At 43.3% G+C, this 21,051-nt stretch overlaps 3 long non-coding RNA genes across 3 annotated transcripts; all 3 read right to left on the bottom strand.

Annotated features, from left to right (window-relative positions):
- Positions 1 to 338: 338 nt before the first annotated feature.
- LOC121577263 lies at positions 339 to 2,139 on the bottom strand. Its single transcript, XR_006002596.2, has 2 exons — positions 1,485 to 2,139; positions 339 to 1,222 (listed from the first exon to the last, which is right to left on the bottom strand). It is a non-coding gene; the product is annotated as an uncharacterized LOC121577263 (long non-coding RNA).
- Positions 2,140 to 3,816: 1,677 nt separating this feature from the next.
- LOC121577262 lies at positions 3,817 to 5,286 on the bottom strand. Its single transcript, XR_006002595.1, has 3 exons — positions 5,184 to 5,286; positions 4,651 to 4,718; positions 3,817 to 4,288 (listed from the first exon to the last, which is right to left on the bottom strand). It is a non-coding gene; the product is annotated as an uncharacterized LOC121577262 (long non-coding RNA).
- A 3,760-nt stretch (positions 5,287 to 9,046) lies between these two features.
- LOC121577261 lies at positions 9,047 to 9,946 on the bottom strand. Its single transcript, XR_006002594.2, has 2 exons — positions 9,733 to 9,946; positions 9,047 to 9,535 (listed from the first exon to the last, which is right to left on the bottom strand). It is a non-coding gene; the product is annotated as an uncharacterized LOC121577261 (long non-coding RNA).
- Between the last annotated feature and the right edge of the window lie 11,105 nt (positions 9,947 to 21,051).

Below are 21,051 nucleotides of genomic sequence, written 5' to 3'. Positions count from 1 at the left end.
ATTCTTCATGCTAACACAGCCTTTTGGCCGCTATCATTCTCTATGGGCAACTGCTCTCATATCATAGATAGCTAGCTTTGGTTTCAGTACGGACGGTTTTGCAGACGGACAAGTGAGTTTGGCGAGCGCCTCTTTCGAATACTTATTAACATCGTTTATTATTTCCTTACTTGCAGTAAGATCCACTGATCTTACACGAGTAATATGTAACAAAACAACTAAATTAGGCATAGTAATAACATGGTTCAACAGGAATCAACAATAATGATAGGCATGGAAGTACTTACATATTCATCTCACATTAATTACATTAATTTGAATACAAAGTACAGACAACATTAGAATGAAAGAAAACATTTATTTCAAAACAAATAAAACACAAGAAGGGACGTTCAACATGTGGCTCCAAGTGAAGGTAGATGTTAGCTTGGCTTTGATTTTTAGTTGTATCTACATATACATTATATATGAACATGTAATCACCATAAATTATGTTCATACCACAGTATGAAAATATATCCAATCATAACCATTTTATCCTGAACAACTACCCTCAAATGTTCCCTTATAGCCACAGAACCAAGCGACAGAAATCCTTAGTTATATTTTAACATAGTACCTATGTTAAAAATAGAACACAAGTAAACATGGTATGATAATAAACATACTATTTTGTTATGTTATTTATGCCCTGTAACTGTATGCTTTCACATTATGAGTTTTCTCACTTTTTCTTCATTTAGCAGTGAGATGCATAGCTTACATTAATGAAAAGATATCTGCAAACGTAATATCCTCATATAGTAAGTTATGCAATCCTAACCATTGGCCAGCAACCCTGAAATGTTCTGAGCCACTCAGAAATTCCTTCACATAGCTTCAAATAGCGTTGTGATAGTGATAGTCTTTTTTCTTCAAGGTTAAAAGGTTATGTCCTTCCTCATCTGGAAGGAGTTCTGCCTCCTTGTTTTAAGACCTGTTTCAGTGCCTCAGGTGGACTTCTGCCCACCGGTTCCACAGCCCCACACATGGCCTACAGTGTATGTGCCGTATGCAGGGCCAAAGGAACCTGGTGTGCTACCCTTGGGAGTAGCCTGACTGTACACTATAAAAAGTCATTATACTAATAATCTTCACCACCATCATCATGGTCTTTGTAACCACCTTCATATTTTTCGTCATAATCATCATCTTCCTCTTCATCCTGCTCATCTGTGGTCGTCTGCAGATAGAACATGAAGTAGATAATTTATTTATCAGTTATGCCGTGTGTGTGAGAGATCCTTTATCACGTGATATTGACTGTGCATTTGAGTGAGAATGATACAACTGATCACTTTTACAAAATATCTAATTTAAAATGAAACAGTATTTTGTAGCAATACAATGTAATACAGTATAAGTAGTTATGTGTTGCTTGCATATATTGCACTGTTCCTACAGTAGAAGTTGTCATTAATGCAATCAAAAAACATCAAGCTTACCATAATGGCGTTCAGCAGAGGACTGCAGGACTGAGGAGAGTGAGCAGTGGGTGGATTTTATACTGCAGGGTAGAGACAAAGCCTGAGTCTCCACCTCCCCTGTGAAGTGAAACTCAGACTGACTTTTCTGGAAACAAAACTGATGGGAAAGAAGAAGGGGTGTGTCTCAGTGAAGCGCGACTGAGCCCAGTGCATACTAAACATGCACACAGACGCCCATGTACACACACACACACACACACTCCTATGGATCTGCTGGAAAACCCCTGACACCTCTCCTAGAAAACCCCTGACACAACTGATATGGAGCTAGTGGAGCCAATACATCCTCTACTCTGTTGGCTGTGTGTACAGGCTGGTGTTTACTGCATTATTGTCAGCTGGAGGGATACAAACAACTGGAAGGTGGAAATGAGAGGTGTATTTGTACCAACTCTTATCCTTTACCAGTGCTAAAAGGCCTTTAGCACAATACGCTACGAAACATTTGAAACTATGGTCAGAGAAATAGCTTACATAGGCATATATATTATTTTCTTTAGAAAGTTACACTGTACATTATCTGATGATGAATATTGTGTTATTATCAAATATGTGTAATTGCACTTTGCATTCCTTTGTAATTATTTATTTCCTCTGGACATACAGTGCCTTCGGAAAGTATTCAGACCGCTACACTTTTTCCACATTTTGTTACGTTACAGACTTATTGTAAAATGAATTAAATAAAACAATTTCCTCATCAATCTACACACAATACCTCATAATGACAAAGCGAAAACAGGTTTTTAGAAATGTTTGCAAATTTATTACAAATAAAAAACAGAAATACCTTATTTACTTAAGTGTTCAGACCCTTTGCTATGAGACTCAAAATTGAGCTCAGGTGCATCCTGTTTCGATTGATCATCCTTGAGATGTTTCTACAACTTGATTGGAGTCCACCTATGGTAAATTCAATTGATTTGACATATATAAGGTCCCACAGTTGACAGTGCATGTCAGAGCAAAAACCAAGCCATGAGATCGAAGGAATTGTCCGTAGAGCTCCGACACAGGACTGTGTCGAGGCAGAGATCTGGGGAAGGGTACCAAAAAATTTCTGTAGCATTGAAGGTCCCCAAGAACACAGTTCATTCTTCACCGCCTGGACAAACTAAGCAATCGGGGGAGAAGGGCCTTGGTCAGGGAGGTAACCAAGAACCCGATGGTCATTCTGACATGGCTCCAGAGATGGGAGAACCTTCCAGAAGGACAACCATCTCTGCAGCACTACACCAATCAGGCCTTTATGGTAGAGTGGCCAGACGGAAGCCACTCCTCAGTAAAAGGCACATGACAGCCCGCTTGGCGTTTGCCAAAAGGCATCTAAAGACTCTCAGACCATGAGAAACAAGATTCTCTGGTCTGATCAAACCAAGATTGAACTCTTTGGCCTGAATGCCAAGCGTCACGTCTGGAGGAATCCTGGCACCATCCCTACGGTGAAGCATGGTGGTGGCAGCATCATGTTGTGGGGATGTTTTTCAGCGGCAGGGACTGGGAGACTAGTCAGGATTGAGAGAAAGATGAACGGAGCAAAGTACAGAGAGATCCTTGATGAAAACCTGCTCCAGAGTGCTCAGGACCTCAGACTGGGGCAAAGGTTCACCTTCCAACAGGACAACGACCCTAAGCACACAGCCAAGATAACGCAGGAGTGGCTTTGGGACAAGTCTATGAATGTCCTTGAGTGGCCCAGCCAGAGCCCGGACTTGAACCCGATCGAACATCTCTGGAGAGACCTGAAAATAGCTGTACAGCGACGCTCCCCATCCAACCTGACAAAGCTTGAGAGGATCTGCAGGGAAGAATGAAAGAAACTCCCCAAATACAGGTGTGCCAAGCTTGTACCGTCATACCCAAGAAGACTTGAGGCTGTAATCACTGCCAAAGGTGCTTCAACAAATTACTGAGTAAAGGGTCTGAATACTTATGTAAATGTGATATTTCCGTTTTTGCTATGTCATTATGGGGAATTGTGTGTAGATTGATGAGGGGAAAAAAACAATTTAATCAATTTTAGAATAAGGCTGTAATGTATCAAAATGTGGATAAAGTCATGGGTCTGAATATTTTTCAGAATGCACTGTATGGTCATGATTGTTGTCATAGTTATATGTACAGTATGTTATTGTATTGTTGTGTCCCTGTTGTCAGCCTGTTGTTACGTTTGAATTGAACTAATACTAGTAGAACTGATGAGGGGAAGACTCATTTGGTCAACCTAACAATACATCGATAGGTTTATAATATTGAATAAACAACACATAGAAACGACAGACACTAGACAGAAGTTGCATGTGTTTACAGTTTTTATTTTCACAGTTTCATGGGTTTTTACAGGAAATGTTGCGTATAGCCTTTTTAGATGAATTTATTATGGGATTGTGTGTATCAGCAGGCCCCTCCCTCGAGCCCACCTAACCAAGCACGCAGACCACCAGAAGCCAAAGGGAAAAAGGGAAGTGGAAAGTAGTTTTTGGCTTTTGTGGTGCTTCTGTAGTCTGAGCTTCGGTTAGGTGTTTCGAGGTCACTGCATTTCTGCAGCACTGGCTCTGCACACGTCGCCCCCTGCTGTCCCGGCATGGGAACACGACGCATCGGCCTTGTACCTGTGGTAGGCAGCACCACTGTTGCGTAACTCCCTAGTGAAGGCCACACCCGATGTGTAGTGTTCTCATGATGGGGCAGTCGAGGGGGAGGCGCGACCCGCCCTTAGTCTAGCCCAGGATTTCTTCTCCTCCTCCTCCTCCTCCTCCTCACTGTGGGAAGAGAGATTGTGTTCAGTACTACAATTCAGAAACCTTCACCCCAGCAAAACCTTTACATTTGCTAATAAACCTTTATCAAATAGTACTTTATCACTGGTGATGCAAGGGAGTGGCAGAGAAAACAGCAGCAGTAGAGGTCTTGATACATATCATTGATAAGTGTCACAACACAGACTTATTGACTTATTGAGACAACATTTCTGAGTAGTTGTGAGAAATTGCTTGATTTACAGCAATAAAAAGGAAGTCTGTACTTGTCTCCTTTTTTTACAGATACATTTAATATCTAGGACCTGACATCTCTGAATAGTAGTATATTGTTTTACAGAGATACTTCAAACAGAGATACTTACATGATTCAAGGCAAGCAGACAGAATGGGACTCCATGGGTGACCTGTCAAAGGGTTAAGGTCACCAGCCCTGAAACACAAGGAATGATAGACTTAGATGTGACGCAGTCAATAATTACAAAACATGGTCACTTCCCTATGTTCAGACTCTTAGTCTGATTCTGAAGTCAATATATTACATAGTTTATCAATAATTCAAAAGCTATTCATTGAATTATTATTCATATTTTCTCAATGGATCTGCTACTCTCTGACTAAACTAAATAACAACAACAGGATGTTGTCATATGATAATGACTGTACATCACATTAGACTTGTACTTGTACTGCTCTTATTCATAATACAGGAAATGTACTTAAAAAGTTTTTAAAAAAGTACAAAAAACATTCCTGTTTGTCATATCAACTTTACTTTAAAAAATACAAGGAAGAATGATACTGAAATGAATGTAAACTCAACTATATATTAATCAGGTCAAATAACACAGGTCAATGCTTACAGTAAGTTCTTTATCATTATAGAGATAAAACTCACCCCTGAATCCTTCAGCAGACATATCCGCAGGATAGAAAGGACAGATGAATCGCTGCATCTTCCTTTTAAACCCTGAGAACCCTCTTCTCCTCCTCCTACTCCTCCCCTCTCCTCTCTTCCTCTCCCTCCTCCTCTCTTCCCTCCTCCTCCTCTTACTCTCCCTCGTCCTATACCCTGAACTGTTTAGCCCTGTCTGACAGCACCTCAGACACACAGCCTGCAGTGTGTGTTCGTGTGTGTCTGTCTGTGTGTGCGTGTCAGCAAGCTTTACTTCTTTCTTTGTCTGTTTTGTTTACATCAACATCCATCTTTTAGTTTCATTTTTGCGCTGCCTCTCTTTTTCTCAGATAGGGGTGTGCATTCTTTGGTTACTAGGTGCTGAACAAACACAACTCAACAAAACTCAAGGTTACTTATCCTCAGAGTTTGTACTGCTTGGTGACCTAAATTGGGATATGCTTAATACCCCAGCCATCCTACAATCCAAGCTAGATGCCCTCAACCTCACGCAAATTATCAACGAACCTACCAGGTACAACCCTAAATCCGTAAACATGGGTACCCTCATAGATATCATCCTGACTAACATACCCTCTAAATACACCTCAGCTGTCTTCAACCAGGATCTCAGCGATCACTGCCTTATTGCCTGCGTCCGTACCGGGTCCGCGGTCAAACGACCACCCCTCATCACTGTCAAACGCTCCCTAAAACACTTTAGCGAGGAGGCCTTCCTAATTGACCTGGCCCAGGTATCCTGGATGGATATAGATCTCATTCCGTCAGTAGAGGATGCCTGGTTGTTCCTTAAAAGTAATTTCCTCTCAATCTTAAATAAACATGCCCCATTCAAAAATACAGAACTAAGAACCGATATAGCCCCTGGTTCTCCTCAGACTTGACTGCCCTTGACCAGCACAAAAACATCCTGTGGTGTACAGCATTAGCATCAAATAGCCCCCGCGATATGCAACTTTTCAGGGAAGTTAGGAACCAATATACACAAGCAGTCAGGAAAGCAAAGGCTAACTTTTTCAAACAGAAATTTGCATCCTGTAGCACTAACTCCAAAAAGTTTTGGGACACTGTAAAGTCCATGGAGAATAAGAGCACTTCCTCCCAGCTGCCCACTGCACTGAGGCTAGGAAACACTATCACCACCGATAAATCTACAATAATCGAGAATTTCAACAAGCATTTTGCTACAGCTGGCCATGCTTTCCATCTGGCTACCACTAACCCGGCCACCAACTCTGCACCCTCTGCTGCAACTTGCCCATGCCCCCCGCTTCTCCTTCACACAAATTCAGACAGCTGATGTTTTGAAAGCGCTGCAAAATCTGGACCCCTACAAATCAGCTGGGCTAGACAATCTGGACCCTTTCTTTCTAAAACTAGCCGCCGAAATTGTCGCAACCCCTATTACTAGTCTGTTCAACCTCTCTTTCATAACGTCTGAGATCCCCAGAGATTGGAAAGCTGCCGCGGTCATCCCCCTCTTCAAAGGGGGGTGACACTCTAGATCCAAACTGCTACAGACCTATATCCATCCTGCCCTGCCTTTCCAAAGTATTCAAAGCCAAGTTAACAAACAGATCATCGACCATTTCGAATACCACCGTACCTTCTCCGCTATGCAATCCGGTTTCCGAGCTGGTCACGGGTGCACTTCAGCCACGCTCAAGGTCCTAAACGATATTATAACCGCGATTGATAATAGACAGTACTGTGCAGCCGTCTTCATCGACCTGGCCAAGGCTTTCGACTCTGTCAACCACCGCATTCTTATTGGCAGACTAAATAGCCTTGGTTTCTCAAATGACTGCCTCGCCTGGTTCACCAACTACTTCTCAGATAGAGTTCAGTGTGTCAAATCGGAGGGCCTGTTGTCTGGACCTATGGCAGTCTCTATGGGGGTGCCACAGGGTTCAATTCTTGGGCCGACACTTTTCTCCGTGTACATCAATGATGTCGCTCTTGCTGCTGGTGACTCTCAGATCCACCTCTACGCAGACGACACCATTTTGTATACATCTGGCCCTTCATTGGACACTGTGTTAACAAACCTCCAAACGAGCTTCAATGCCATACAACAATCCTTCAGTAGCCTTCAACTGCTCTTAAACACTAGTAAAACTAAATGCATGCTTTTCAATCGAACGCTGCTAGCACCCACCCACCCGACTAGAATCACCACTCTCGACGGGTCTGACCTAGAGTATGTGGACAACTACAAATATCTAGGTGTCTGGTTAGACTGTAAACTCAACTTCCAGACTCACATAAAGAATCTCCAATCCAAAGTTAAATCTAGAATCGGCTTCCTATTTCGCAACAAAGCCTCCTTCACTCATGCTGCCAAACATGCCCTCGTAAAACTGACTATCCTACCGATCCTTGACTTCGGCGATGTCATTTACAAAATAGCCTCCAACACTCTACTCAGCAAATTGGATGTAGTCTATCACAGTGCCATCCGTTTTGTCTCCAAAGCCCCATACACTACCCACCACTGTGACCTGTACGCTCTTGTTGGCTGGTCCTCACTACATGTTCGTCGTCAAACCCACTGGCTCCAGGCCATCTATAAATCACTGCTAGGCAAATCCCGCCTTATCTTAGCTCATTGGTCACCATAGCAGCACCCACCCGTAGTCTGCGCTCCAGCAGGTATATCTCTCTGGTCATTCCCAAAGCCAACACCTCCTTTGGCCGCCATTCCTTCCAGTTCTCTGCTGCCAATGACTGGAACGAATTGCAAAAATCTCTGAAGCTGGAGACTCTTATCTCCCTCAATAACTTTAAGCATCAGTTGTCAGAGCACCTTACCGATCACTGCACCTGTACACAGCCCATCTGAAATTAGCCCACCCAACTACCTCATCCCTATATTGTTATTTATTTTGCTCTTTTGCACCCCAGTATCTCTATTTGCACATAATCTCTTGCACATCTAGCATTCCAGTGTTAATACTATTGTAATTATTCTGCACTATAGCCTATTTATTGCCTTACCTCCATAACTTGCTACATTTGCACACACTGTATATATATTTTCTGTTCTATTTCTGACTTTATGTTTTTTTTTATTTTTTTTATTTTTTTTTACCCCATATGTAACTCTGTGTTGTTTTTATTGCACTACTTTGCTTTATCTTGGCCAGGTCGCAGTTGTAAATGAGAACCTGTTCTCAACTGGCTTACCTGGTTAAATAAAGGTTAAATAAAAAATAAAAAAAATAAAAAAAACTTTCGTAACCCCGGTTATCTGATAATAAGTGAGATATATCACTTGTGGGATTTGCTCCAGCAGATCACTACTAGGAAGAACCAATCACACAACGTCTGTCAGAGACAGACAGGTCGAGTGGCGAATGAGGTGAGCCCCTCCCTCTTTATAAGGCGGAAACGTGTATTTGAAAGAGAACCAAACTATGACGTGCGTGCACGTACAGTATGTATGTGTGCGTATGTGCCTGGAGAGAGGGCAGTCCCATTCAAGGAAGTATTAAACAGAGAAGGCTTTAAACTACACGCTAATCTAGGCCTACATTAAGCTAATTACAAAAAAATGAAAATAAAATAATGCAGTGAGACTGATATGAAATTGTCAGTATGTATCACTTTAAGGATGTGTCAAGTGGCTTGGATATGATTGACTTACACTACACTACTAGCTGTAAGTATTATATTGTAGCTGTTCTCTGCAATGTGGAATCAATATCAAAGAGCTTATAAATACTAAGAATTGCAAAACTACAGAACAAATGGCACAGGCAAGTTTGTTCATGTTGCAAAGGTTCTTTCCATTTTTATTTTCATTTAAAAAAACATTTAAGGAAATCAGGCCTTCAGCCTTGTAGTGTATTTGGGATTGTGTTTTAATGAGCTGCCGAAACACAGACAACCAGAAGCCTACCAAAATAAAGAAAATAATGGTTCTTCATCTGGCTGCATTCTATATAGTTACATTGCTTGTTTAAGTATTCAAGTAAGTATTAATTGTTGAAGTATTTAGGTAAATAATATGAGCTTTGTGCTTTGGATGAGCTTCATCTAGTCATCTTAGGTGTCTTCTGGTGTCAAGGTCGCTACGGATTGGCTGATCTGCAGCTCCTGGCTCTGCTCACCAGGCCCGACTGACCAGGGCCCGGTTTCCCAAAAGCATCTTAAGGCTAAGTTTCTAAGAAGAACCTTAGCCTTAAGATGCTTTTGGGAAACCGGGCCCAGGTCCTGAAGGGTCATGCTGAGGGTCAGTACCTGCTAGTGGACAGACTCCCAACACACCCCCCAGGACATGGTCAGGGACCCAGTGATCTGTCCTTGGGAGCCTCCTCTCTTTCTCCTCGTCACTGTGGGACAAGACTTTGTTTTAGTCACAGCTAGTCCACAAGGCAACTCTGGCCCTACAATTTAGTATGTTTACAGGCTCATTTTAATTCTATAAATCTTTATTGTCCATAAAGGTTTATTCATCACAGGCGCATTCATTTTTAAATTTGTAAAATGTTTAGTCATTTAGCTAACGCTCTTATCCAGAGCGACTTACAGTTAGTGAGTGCATACATTTTTTCATGTTGCGGATGTGAGATACAAGAAAATACACAGCAAGCAGACAGAGTGGGAACTCCATGGTGACCTGACAGAGGGTCACCAGTCCTGCAACACAAGGAAGGACACACATACAGTTGTAGTCGGAAGTTTACATACACTTAGGTTGGAGTCATTAAAACTAGTTTTTCAATCACTCCACAAATATCTTGTTAACAAACTATAGTTTTGGCAAGTCGGTTAGGACATCTACTTTGTGCATGACACAAGTCATTTTTCCAACAATTGTTTACAGACAGATTATTTCACTTATAATTCACTGTATCACAATTCCAGTGGGTCAGAAGTTTACATACACTAAGTTGACTGTGCCTATTAACAGCTTGGAAAATTCCAGAAAATGATGTAATGTCTTTAGAAGCTTCTGATAGGCTAATTGACATAATTTGAGTCAATTGGAGGTGTACCTGTGGATGTATTTCAAGGCCTACCTTCAAACTCAGTGCCTATTTTCTTGACATGATGGGAAAATCAAAAGAAATCAGTCAAGACCTCAGATTTGTTTTTCTAAACATGCTAAATGAAAAGCCTTGCGTTTGAGTTATACAATCCGAAAAGTTTTGGTAACTAATATATAATGGACCGCAAAGGATGAGCCTTACATTAGCCATCAATTAGGCTACACATTTAATTGGAGAGCAAAACATGGTAAATGGGAAGACTGAGGTCATTGACATTACGTATGATTCAACTGCTCAGGGTGACAGTCTCTGGCTTAATGCGATTTCAAATGAAGCCCCATCTGAAGCATATGAAAGTCAACTAGGCATAGCATATCACTTTTCCAAACTAATTCCAAAGTACATCAGCACACATCTTGAAAGCTGTGCCTCTACTCTCATCTATTACACAGTATTACTCTGTGGTTGCTAACTGAATGCTCTGTCCTTACACAGCAGTTAAGTTAATCCGTTTGCAATCGCTCTTCCTAGCCCCATCCTGGTAGAGAACAGTTTGTACTATACCTTCTATCAAAAAAAGAAACAGATTATTTATATGAAAAACACTTTCCCTTCTTTTGTCTTATTAAGGCAACGCCTAAAAGAGATTGTGTGCTTGATGTGAGCATGTAAGACCCCTTTCTCCACACCAATATTCTCTGACCACTATCCTCAAATAACCCAAGATAAATCTGTACGCACCGTGCACAAAAACAGCAGTATACAGTTGAAGTCGGAAATTTACATACACTTAGGTTGGAGTCATTAAAACTCGTTTTTCAACCACTCCACAAATGTCTTGTTATCAAACTATAGTTTTGGCCAGTCGGTAAGGACAATTTTTCCAACAATTGTTTACAGACAGATTATTTCACTTATAATTCACAGTATCACAATTCCAGTGGGTCAGAAGTTTACATACACTAAGTTGACGGTGCCTTTAAACAGCTTGGAAAATTCCAGAAAATGATGTCATGGTTTTAGAAGCTTCTGATAGTCTATTTGACATAATTTGAGTAAATTGGAGGTGTACCGGTGGATGTATTTCAAGGCCTATCTTCAAACTCAGTGCCTCTTTGATTGACATCATGGGAAAATCAAAATTAATCAGCCAAAAATGGTAGACCTCCACAAGTCTGGTTAATCCTTTGGATTTCCAAACGCCTGAAGGTACCACGTTTATCTGTACAAACAATAGTACGCAAGTATAAACAACATGGGACCACGCAGCCGTCATTCCGCTCAGGAAGGAGATGCGTTCTGTCTCCTAGAGATGAACGTACTTTGGTGCGAAAAGTGCAAATCAATCCCAGAACAACAGTTAAGGACCTTGTGAAGATGCTGGAGGAAACAGGTACAAATGTATCTACTGTATATCCACAGTAAAACGAGTCCTATATCGACATAACCTAAAAGGCCGCTCAGCAAGCCACTGCTCCAAAACCGCCATAAAAAAGCCAGACTATGGTTTGCAACTGCACATGGGGACAAAGATTGTACTTTTTGGAGAAATGCCCTCTGGTCTGATGAAGCAAAAATAGAACTGTTTGTCCATAATGACCATCGTTATGTTTGGAGGAAAAAGGGGGTGACCAGTATCCCTTTTTTATTTTCTCTCCAAAACTCTTGAGCGTGCCGTCTTTAGCCAACTCTCTTGCTATCTCTCTCAGAATGACCTTCTTGATCCAAACCAGTCAGGTTTCAAGACTGGTAATTCAACTGAGACTGCTCTTCTCTGCACGGAGGCTCTCTGCACTGCTAAAGCTAACTCTCTCTCCTCTGCTCTTGTCCTTCTAGACCTGTCTGCTGCCTTTGATACTGTGAACCATCAGATCCTCCTCTCCACCCTCTCAGAGTTGGGCATCTCCGGCGCGGCTCACTCTTGGATTGCGTCCTACCTGACAGGTCGCTCCTACCAAGTGGCGTGGCGAGAATCTGTCTCCGCACCACGTGCTCTCACCACTGGTGTCCCCCAGGGCTCAGTTCTAGGCCCTCTCCTATTCTCGCTATACACCAAGTCACTTGGCTCTGTCATATCCTCACATGGCCTCTCCTATCATTGCTACGCAGACGATACACAACTAATCTTCTCCTTTCCATTTCTGATAACCAGGTGGCGAATCGCATCTCTGCATGTCTGGCAGACATATCAGTGTGGATGACGGATCACCACATCAAGCTGAACCTCGGAAAGACGGAGCTGCTCTTCCTCCCGGGGAAGGACTGCCCGTTCCATGATCTCACCATCACGGTTGACAACTCCGTTGTGTCCTCCTCCCAGAGTGCAAAGAGCCTTGGCGTGACCCTGGACAACACCCTGTCGTTCTCCGCTAACATCAAGGCGGTGACCCGATCCTGTAGGTTCATGCTCTACAACATTCGGAGAGTATGACCCTGCCTTACACAGGAAGCGGCACAGGTCCTAATCCAGGCACTTGTCATCTCCCGTCTGGATTACTGCAACTCGCTGTTGGCTGGGCTCCCTGCCTGTGCCATTAAACCCCTACAACTCATCCAGAATGCCGCAGCCCGTCTGGTGTTCAACCTTCCCAAGTTCTCTCATGTCACCCCGCTCCTCCGCACACTCCACTGGCTTCCAGTTGAAGCTCGCATCTGCTACAAGACCATGGTGCTTGCCTACGGAGCTGTGAGGGGAACGGCACCTCCGTACCTTCAGGCTCTGATCAGTCCCTACACCCAAACGAGGGCATTGCGTTCATCCACCTCTGGCCTGCTGGCCCCCCTACCTCTGCGGTATAGAACTGTCCCAGTCAAAACTGTTCGCTGCTCTGGCACCCCAATGGTGGAACAAGCTCCCTCAAGACGGCAGGACAGCGGAGTCACTCACCACCTTCCGGAGACACTTGAAACCCCACCTCTTTAAGGAATACCTGGGATAGGATAAAGTAATCCTTCTACCCCCCTTACCCCACCCCAAAAAAGAATCACCAATTTGCACCAATTTGTAAGTCGCTCTGGATAAGAGCGTCTGCTAAATGACGTAAATGTAATGTAAATGCTTACAAGCCGAAGAACACCATCCCAAACGTGAAGCACAGGGGTGGCAGCATCATGCTGTGGGGGTGCTTTGCTGCAGGAGGGACTGGTGCACTTCACAAAATAGATGGCATCATGAGGAAAGAAAATTATGTGGATATATTGAAGCAACATCTCAAGACATCAGTCAGGAAGTTAAAGCTTGGTCGCAAATGGGTCTTCCAAATGGACAATGACCCCAAGCATACTTCTAAAGTTGTGGCAAAATGGCTTAAGGACAACAAAGTCAAGGTATTGGAGTGGCCATCACAAAGCCCTGACCTCAAGCCTATAGAACATTTGTGGGCAGAACTGAAAAAGTGTTTATGAGCAAGGAGACCTACAAACCTGACTCAGTTACACCAGCTCTGTCAGGAGGAATGGGCCAAAATTCACACAACTTATTGTGGGAAGTTTGTGGAAGGCTACCCGAAACGTTTGACCCAAGCTAAACAATTTAAAGGCAATGCTACCAAATACTAATTGAGTGTATGTAAATTTCTGACACACTGGGAATGTGATGAAAGAAATTAAAGCTGAAATAAATCATTCTCTCGAATATTATTCTGACATTTCACATTCTTAAAATAACTGACCTAAGACAGGGAACTTTTACTAGGATTAAATGTCAGGAATTGTGAAAAACTGAGTTTAAATGTATTTGGCTAAGGTGTATGTAAACTTCCGACTTCAACTGTAGTTGACACTGATACTTCCTGGTGCAGGTTTGATGTTTAACAAATACTCTTACCATGTATTATATTCTTGTCAAAGTTATCTTGTTCTATAGCAATTTTACTCTAAAGACAAAACAGTAGCCTTTCCCTGCAACTGTAAATGTACAGCAACACAAATACAATATTTTGGTTTGATGATATTGAAATGAATGCAAACTGAACGACATACAAAGCACATTAAACAATAAAATAATACATCACTATACAAACTATTAGATCTCTATGGAAAGGAAACTCGCCCCTGAATCCTTTAGCGGAGGGCTCCGCAGAATAAAAAGGACAGATCAAACGTCGCATCATCCATTTATGCCCTGAAAAAAACCTCCCCTCCCCCTCAACTGTCAATGCCGAGGGCCACAGGAAAGCACCTAACTTACACTCAGCCTGCATTGTTTGTGTGTGTGTCACAGGAGGTTGGTGGCACCTTAATTGGGGAGGATGGGCTTGTGGTAATGGCTGGCCTGGAATAGGTGGAATGGTATCAAATACATCCAACACATGGTTTCCATTGATGCCATTCCATTTGCTCCATTCCATCCATTATTATTGGCCATTCTCCCCTCAGCAGCCTCCTGCGGTGTGTGTGTGCGGGCTCATGCACACGCTGAGCACAGTGGCTATTTTCCACACAACTCTTCTTCTTTCCCTTCAGTTTTGTTTCCAGTAAAGTCTGTCTTTGAGTTTCATTTCTCTGCTCACTCTCCTTTTCTCAAGACAGGGTGTGTCTGGTTTCTAGGTTTCTAGGAACCTGTGTCAACAAGTACACCTGTTCTTTTTAGACGGCAATGAAATACCAATACAAAACTCTTAAGATCAAACTCTGTCTTTTATCGTGGAAATTCTAATCAAGTGTGAGAGACTCTGTCATTTCTTCAAACAATCCATCTTGATTTGATATCGATTAATTATTGCAATAATGGAGCTGGCCAAGGAACCCCCGTAGGTGATTCGTTGAGAGCCCAACGATACAGAGACGCAAGGGGTTTATATAGAAACCCAAAACTGCTTAGTCATGGTTGGTTCCACCCCTCCCTGGCAGATAAGCCATCTTGTTTTCTTCTTGTGGTCAGGTGTATTGGGTGTGTGAGGTTATAGCGCTCAAACAAGTGATAACGACAGTTCTGTTACTCCTTTCTCTACCAATCTAGCCTCCGTTCTCTTCTATCTCCCCACAGCTGTGCCCTTGAAAGATGAGAAGAAACAGGATGGGCTGAGACACTGTGGTCACTTCTCAGAGGGTCTTTGTCTTGACTGTGTGACTAAGTTACTGAGAAGCAAAGAGAAATTGAAACAATACAGGTCTATCTGTTCCTCAAGTCTATCTCTATCACATGTCCTTGACTACACGCCCTGACCAGCTGTGGGGAGTGAACGTGGAAGAGATTAACCATCCTTTCTCAGAAGCACAGCATTGGCACTAAAGAAATGTCTTTAAGCATATTAATTGTTAACTATTAATATTAAACAAATCAGGTAAATACGTAATTTTTCTCTCTCACACTTTATATAACTTTCACATCAGCAATCACATCTTAATTTCACTTTTTGTTCCATGTTTTATTATCGTTCTGCTTACTTCAGACCAGGCCCTAATCCCCTGGACTCGAAAGAGGAAGTGGCGGTGAAAGAGATGCAGGCGAGGCGGCATCCTGACGAGATTACGGCGGCGAGCAAATAGACCGTCATTGCCATCTGTTCTATTGGCGAACGTGCAGTCACTGGAGAACAAGCTGGATGACCTCAGTTCGAGACTATCCTATCAATGGGACCTGAAAAACTGTAATATCCTATGACTCTCAGAGTCGTGGCGGATTTTTCTATGCATTGTCAGAACCGGACGGCAGACTCGGGTAAGACGAAGGGAGGAGGGGTCTGTCTCAAATCAAATCAAATCAAATCAAATTGTATTGGTCACATGCGCCGAATACAACAGGTGCAGACATTACAGTGAAATGCTTACTTACAGCCCTTAACCAACAGTGCATTTATTTTAAACAAAAAAAGTAAGAATAAAACAACAACAAAAAAAGTGTTGAGAAAAAAAGAGCAGAAGTAAAATAAAGTGACAGTAGGGAGGCTATATATACAGTAAAATAAAAGTGACAGTAGGGAGGCTATATATACAGGGGGGTACCGTTGCAGAGTCAATGTGCGGGGGCACCGGCTAGTTGAGGTAGTTGAGGTAATATGTACATGTGGGTAGAGTTAAAGTGACTATGCATAAATACTTAACAGAGTAGCAGCAGCGTAAAAAGGATGGGGTGGGGGGGCAGTGCAAATAGTCCGGGTAGCCATGATTAGCTGTTCAGGAGTCTTTTTGGCTTGGGGGTAGAAGCTGTTGAGAAGTCTTTTGGACCTAGACTTGGCACTCCGGTACCGCTTGCCGTGCGGTAGCAGAGAGAACAGTCTATGACTAGGGTGGCTGGAGTCTTTGACAATTTTGAGGGCCTTCCTCTGACACCGCCTGGTATAGAGGTCCTGGATGGCAGGGAGCTTTGCCCCAGTGATGTACTGGGCCGTACGCACTACCCTCTGTAGTGCCTTGCGGTCAGAGGCCAAGCAGTTGCCATACCAGGCGGTGATGCAACCAGTCAGGATGCTCTCGATGGTGCAGCTGTAGAATTTTTTGAGGATCTGAGGACCCATGCCAAATCTTTTCTTTTTAGTCTCCTGAGGGGGAATAGGCTTTGTCGTGCCCTCTTCACGACTGTCTTGGTGTGTTTGGACCATGATAGTTTGTTGGTGATGTGGACACCAAGGAACTTGAAGCTCTCAACCTGTTCCACTACAGCCCCGTCGATGAGAATGGGGGCGTGCTCAGTCCTCTTTTTTTTCCTGTAGTCCACAATCATCTCCTTTGTCTTGGTCACGTTGAGGGAGAGGTTGTTGTCCTGGCACCACACGGCCAGATCTCTGACCTCCTCCCTATAGGCTGTCTCATCGTTGTCGGTGATCAGGCCTACCACTGTTGTGTCGTCGGCAAACTTAATGATGGTGTTGGAGTCGTGCCTGGCCATGCAGTCATGGGTGAACAGAGAGTACAGGAGGGGGACTGAGCACGCACCCCTGAGGGGCCCCCGTGTTGAGGATCAGTGTGGCAGATGTGTTGTTACCTACCCTTACCACCTGGGGGCGGCCCGTCAGGAAGTCCAGGATCCAGTTGCAGAGGGGAGGTGTTTAGTCCCAGGATCCTTAGCTTAGTGATGAGCTTAGAGGGCACTATGGTGTTGAATGCTGAGCTGTAGTCAATGAATAGCATTCTCACGTAGGTGTTCCTCTTGTCCAGGTGGGAAAGGGCAGTGTGGAGTGCGATAGAGATTGCATCATCTGTGGATCTGTTGGGGCGGTATGCAAATTGGAGTGGGTCTAGGGTTTCTGGGATTATGCTGTTGATGTGAGCCATGACCAGTCTTTCAAAGCACTTCATGGCTACAGACGTCAGTGCTACGGGTCGGTAGTCATTTAGGCAGGTTATCTTAGAGTTCTTGGGCACGGGGACTATGGTGGTCTGCTTGAAACATGTTGGTATTACAGACTCAGTCAGGGACATGTTGAAAATGTCAGTGAAGACACTTGCCAGTTGGTCAGCACATGCTCGGAGTACACGTCCTGGTAATCCGTCTGGCCCTGCGGCCTTGTGAATGTTGACCTGCTTAAAAGTCTTACTCACGTCGGCTACGGAGAGCGTGATCACATAGTCATCCGGAACAGCTGGTGCTCTCATGCATGCTTCAGTGTTGCTTGCCTCGAAGCGAGCATAGAAGTGGTTTAGCTCGTCTGGTAGGCTTGTGTCACTGGGCAGCTCGCGGCTGTGCTTCCCTTTGTAGTCTGTAATAGTTTTCAAGCCCTGCCACATCCGACGAGCGTCAGAGCCAGTGTAGTATGATTCAATCTTAGACCTGTATTGACTCTTTGCCTGTTTGATGGTTCGTCGGAGGTCATAGCGGGATTTCTTATAAGCGTCCGGGTTAGAGTCCCGTTCCTTGAAAGCGGCAGCTCTACCCTTTAGCTCAGTGCGGATGTTTCCTGTAATCCATGGCTTCTGGTTGGGGTATGTACGTATGGTCACTGTGGGGACGACATCATCGATGCACTTATTGATGAAGCCAGTGACTGATGTGGTGTACTCCTCAATGCTGTCTGAAGAATCCCGGAACATGTTCCAGTCTGTGCTAGCAAAACAGTCCTGTAGCTTAGCATCTCGTCATCTGACCACTTTTTTATTAACCGAATCACTGGTGCTTCCTGCTTCAGTTTTTGCTTATAAGCAGGAATCAGGAGGATAGAGTTATGGTCAGATTTGCCAAATGGAGGGCGAGGGAGAGCTTTGTATGCGTCTCTGTGTGTGGAGTACAGGTGGTCTAGAGTTTTTTTCCCTCTGGTTGCACATTTAACATGCTGGTAGAAATGAGGTAGAACGGATTTAAGTTTCCCTGCATTAAAGTCCCCGGCCACTAGGAGCGCTGCATCTGGATGAGCGTTTTCCTGTTGATTAATGGCCTTGTACAACTCATTCAGTGCAATCTTAATGCCAGCATTGGTTTGTGGTGGTAAATAGACAGCTATGAAAAATATAGATGAAAACTCTCTTGGTAAATAGTGTGGTCTACAGCTTATCATAAGATACTCTACCTCTGTTAACAACAGCTGGTGCGCGATCTCTAATGTTAAGGAAGTCTCAAGTTTTTGCTCACCTGAGTTAAATACCTCATGACTGCAGATCATACTATTTATTTTTCGTAGCTTTCTATAGTATTTACCACCTCAAACCAATGCTGGCACTCAACGAGCTGTATAGGGCCATAAGTACACAATAAAATGCACATTAAGAGGCTGTGTTTCTCGTGGACGGTAATTTTAATGCTGGGAAATGGAAAAGTTCTAGATCACATTTACTCCACACACAGAAATACATACAAGGCCCTCCCTCGCCCTCCCTTTGGCAAACCAGAACATTACCCTATCTTCCTGCTTCCTGCTTTCAAGCAAAAACTCAAACAGGACGTACCAGTGACACGCTCAATACGGAAGTGGTCAGATGAAGTGGATGCTAAGCTACAGGACTGTTTCACTAGCACAGACTGGAATATGTTCCAGGATTCATCTGATAACATTGAGGAGTTTACCACATCAGTCACCGGTAGGGCTGTTACGGTGACCGTATTACTGCCACACCGGCGGTCACGAGTCATGACGGCAGTAAAATTCCACATGACCGTTTAGTCACAGTAATTAGGCTTCTCCAAGCTCTGATGCTGCTGATGGTCATTAGTAGCCTAATAAAAAGCATGAGCTGGAGCAGACACAGAGAAAATTATTTTGTGTGGAGGTGCTGACTGTAAGCTATAAAAATAAAGAGAGTCGCACACTCTCTATACCAGTCAAAAGTTTGAACACACCTACTCATTCAAGGGTTTTTCTTTATTTTAACTATTTTCTACATTGTAGAATAATAGTGAAGACATCAAAACTATGAAATAACACATATGGAATCATGTAGTAACCAAAAAAGTGTTAAACAAATCAAAATATATTTGAGATTTTTCAAATTGCCACCCTTTGCCTTGATGACAGCTTTGCACACTCTTGGCATTCTCTCAACCAACTTCACCTGGAATGCTTTTCCAACAGTCTTGAAGGAGTTCCCACATATGCTGAGCACTTGTTGGCTGCTTTTCTTTCACTCTGCCGTACGACTCATCCCAAACCATCTCAATTGGGTTGAGGTTGGGGGATTGTGGAGGCCAGGTCATCTGATGCAGCACCATCATTCTCCTTCTTGGTAAAATAGCCCTTACACAGCCTGGATGTGTGTTGGATCATTGTCCTGTTGAAAAACAAATGATGTCCCAATAAGCCCAAACCAGATGGGATGGCATATCGCTGCAGAATGCTGTGGTAGCCATGCTAGTTAAGTGTGCCTTGAATTCTAAATAAATCACAGACAGTGTCACAAGCAAAGCACCCCCACACCATAACACCTCCTCCTCCATGCTTTACGGTGGGAACTACACATGTGGAGATAATCCATTCACCCACACCGCATCTCACAAAGACACATAGTTGGAACCTAAAATCTTCAATTTGGACTCCAGACCAACAAACAAATTTCCACGGTCTAATATCCATTGCTCATGTTTCTTGGCCCAAGCAGGTCTCTTCTTCTTATTGGTGTCCTTTAGTAATGGTTTCTTTGCAGCAATTCAACCATGAAGGCCTGATTCACACAGTCTCCTCTGAACAGTTGATGTTGAGATGTGTCTGTGACTTGAACTCTATGAAGCATTTATTTGGGCTACAATTTCTGACGCTGCTAACTCTAATGAACTTATCCTCTGCAGCAGAGGTAACTCTGGGTCTTCCATTCCTGTGGCGGTCCTCATGAGAGCCAGTTTCATCATTGCGCTTGATGGTTTTTGCGATTTTTTGCGAATTTTCCGTATTGACTGACCTTCATGTCTTAAAGTATTGATGGACTGTTGTTTCTCTTTGCTTATTTGAGCTGTTCTTGCCATAATATGGACTTGGTCTTTTACCAAATAGGGCTATCTTCTGTATACCCCCCCCCCCCCCTTCCTTGTCACAACAACTGATTGGCTCAAACACATTAAGAAGGAAAAAAATTCCACAAATTAACTTTTAAGAAGGCACACCTGTTAATTGAAATTCATTCCAGGTGACTACCTCATGAAGCTGGTTGAGAGAATACCAAGAGTGTGCAAAGCTGTCATCAAGGCAAAGGGTGGCTATTTGAAGAACCTCTTTTGTTGACAATTTCGATACCTTTTGGAAACAAAACACATTTTATAAGGAGGATGGGATCCACCCAAATAATTTGGGTTCCTGGATCCTTTCACAGCATTATAAGGCTGCTTTGAGACAATGACTTATCAATGACCCAAGCCCAGCTCAGTTAATCCCTTGCTGAGTCATCATAATGTTTTAGCAAATGTACATTACACCAGGGGCATTGGTAGACACAATGTAAGTAACCTAATTTATTTCCCTCTAACTGCCCTGAATGCCTCAGCTAATCCTACAGCA

This window comes from Coregonus clupeaformis, chromosome 11, assembly GCF_020615455.1.
Source record: "Coregonus clupeaformis isolate EN_2021a chromosome 11, ASM2061545v1, whole genome shotgun sequence".
NCBI classification, from domain to species: Eukaryota; Metazoa; Chordata; class Actinopteri; order Salmoniformes; family Salmonidae; genus Coregonus; species Coregonus clupeaformis.
Note: the sequence above shows the minus strand (reverse complement) of the source record. Positions and strands in the feature narration are given on the sequence as shown.